Here is a 2,458-nt window from a genome sequence, read left to right as displayed (position 1 = left end):
CTTCTCATTGAAGGCTTGGGGCATCTTTTGCCATCCTGCGACACCCCTAAAGGTCACTTCCATGTATCTGCTCCTCGGGAAACCCTCATCCATGCTTTTGTTACCTCCAGACTCGACAATTCCAATGCTCGCTGGCCGCCCTCCCACCATGCAGGCCGACGATGTCTGCGGCCTTGAAACCGCAGGATTCGAGAAGAACCTTATTCAGGAAAATATTTCATTGCCATGGCGAGGTTCCATCACCCGCCCTTGCAATCAGCCTGACGGTATTTCACACCCTGGGCCCAGGTGCTCGGGGAGCCCTTGTCACCACGTCCGCTGCAAATTAGTTTTCACTTCCCTAGAGAAAGGTGTTAGACCAGTCTCAGGCCAGCATGAGGATCCACCACTACATCAGCAAAGCTTAAACTGGTACTAGCTGATTCTACTTGATCTGGCGCCTTCCTCATAATGGGATCTCCCCTGTCAGGTAAGCAGTTGATATCGCACCTTTCACTACCTCAGGGGCGTCCCAAAGTGCTTTACGGCCAAAGAAGTACTTTTTGAAGTGCAGTCACCTCTCCTCTCCTCCATTGTCCAGCTGGATGGGGCTGCCCTCACCTGGTTTATTTCGAATCTATCCAGTCGTAGCCAGAGAATCACGTGCAATGGCTTCTCTTCCCACTCCCCCAGGGATCTATCCTTGCTCCCCTCCTATTTCCCATCTACATGCTACACCTTGGCTACATCATCCAAAAACTCGTCGGATTCAACGTGTACACTGCCGACACTCAGGTCTACCTCACCACCACCTCTCTCCACACCTCCATTGCCTCTGATTCATCACACTGCTTGTCTGATATCTATCAGTGGATGAGCAGAAATTTCCTCGAATTAAATATTGGGAAGACCAAAGCCATTATTTTCGGTCCCTGCTATAAACTCCCTCCCCCTCCCTGACCAATATCTCAGGCTGAACCAGACTGTTCGCAACCTCGGTGTCCTTTTTGACCCTGAATTAAGCTTCCGACCCCAGATTCTCTCCATCACCAAGACTGCCTACTTCTACCTCCATAATATCGCCCGTATCTGCCTCAGCCCATCTGCGACTGAAACCCTCATCCATGCTTTTGTTACCGCCAAACTCGACAATTCCAAGGCTCTCCTGGCCGCCCTCCCATCATGCACCCTCCATAATCTTCAGCATATCAAAACTCTGCTGCCCGTATCCTAACTCACACGATGTCCCATTCACCAATCCTCCTGCTACTAAAGAAAGAACTCGCATTTATATAGCGCCTTTCATGACCGCAGGATGTCCCAAAGCATTTTTGAAGTATAGCCACTGTTGTAATGTAGGAACCGCCGCAGCCAATTTGCTCAGATCAAGGTCCCACAAACCGCAATGGAGTATTGGGCAGATGATCTGTTCTGGTGATGTTGGTTGAGGGGTAAATATTGACCAGGACACCTGGGAGAACTCCCCTCAAGTTCTTCGAAATAGTGTCATGCGATCTTTTACATCCACCTGAGATGGCAGGCGCGGCATCGTTTTAATCTGTACTGCAAGTCCCTCAGTACTGCAAGCCTAGATTTTGTGCTCCATTAACTACGTTATTTCAGCGATTGTACCGACTCCGTTCAGTGCAAACTCTTACTGATGAGTTACAAACCGACAAAAGGAGGGGAGAGCAACAGATAGCAGCACGAGTTCGACTGAGATGGCAAATATCACACTCTCGTTGGAGGGAAGCACCTGTAAATATAAAATAATTGTCGCTTAAACATTGCTACTTTTGAGCTGCGAAAACACGAACCACTCAGAATGCGTTTCCTTCTTCCACTTCTCGCACACTGAGAGAAGGGAACGGTCATCAATGGCCACAAGCGCTGGTATAAAACAACACTTTCAACCCGCTTCACGCTCAGAAGGAAAAGCTCCATCTCCTCCTCGTGGTTAGTGAGACCAAACACTTCAGAACACATTTCTCAAGTTCAAAAACTATAGAAATGATCTCTAAAAGTAGAGTCTTACTGAAAGGATGACGCAACACCGCTCTCAACCCTCAGCGAGCCCCCTTTAACACAGGCTGAGCGCGGACCAATTCTTCGACCATTCATTGCACCCGGTAGGTTATCGAATAAAAATGCAATTAATCTCCGCTTCACCCTTTGTAAATTTATAATTCTGGGAAAAAGAAAGAGCGTTTCTGTCGTACAACCATTACCCAGTAGGCACTAATTTGCATAATGTAGATACCAGTCTCCAGCAACTGTCCTGATCAGAAGAACATAAGAATGTGAGAAATAGGAGCAGGAGTAGGCCACACGGCCCCTTGAGACGGCTCCGCCCTTCAATCAGATCATGGCTGATCTTCAACTTCAACTCCACTTTCCTGCCCGATCCCCATATCCCTTGATTCCATCTAGAAGGACAAGAGCAGCAGGTACATGAAAACAACACCACTTGCACGTTCCC

General features: G+C 48.3%; 1 non-coding gene across 1 annotated transcript; it reads right to left on the bottom strand.

Annotated features, from left to right (window-relative positions):
• Nucleotides 1-1,794: 1,794 nt before the first annotated feature.
• On the bottom strand, nt 1,795-2,012 carry LOC137315469 (small nucleolar RNA U3). Its single transcript, XR_010961448.1, has one exon. It is a non-coding gene; the product is annotated as a small nucleolar RNA U3 (small nucleolar RNA).
• Nucleotides 2,013-2,458: the final 446 nt, after the last annotated feature.

Source organism: Heptranchias perlo, unplaced genomic scaffold (genome assembly GCF_035084215.1).
Source record: "Heptranchias perlo isolate sHepPer1 unplaced genomic scaffold, sHepPer1.hap1 HAP1_SCAFFOLD_55, whole genome shotgun sequence".
NCBI lineage: Eukaryota > Metazoa > Chordata > Chondrichthyes > Hexanchiformes > Hexanchidae > Heptranchias > Heptranchias perlo.
Note: the sequence above shows the minus strand (reverse complement) of the source record. Positions and strands in the feature narration are given on the sequence as shown.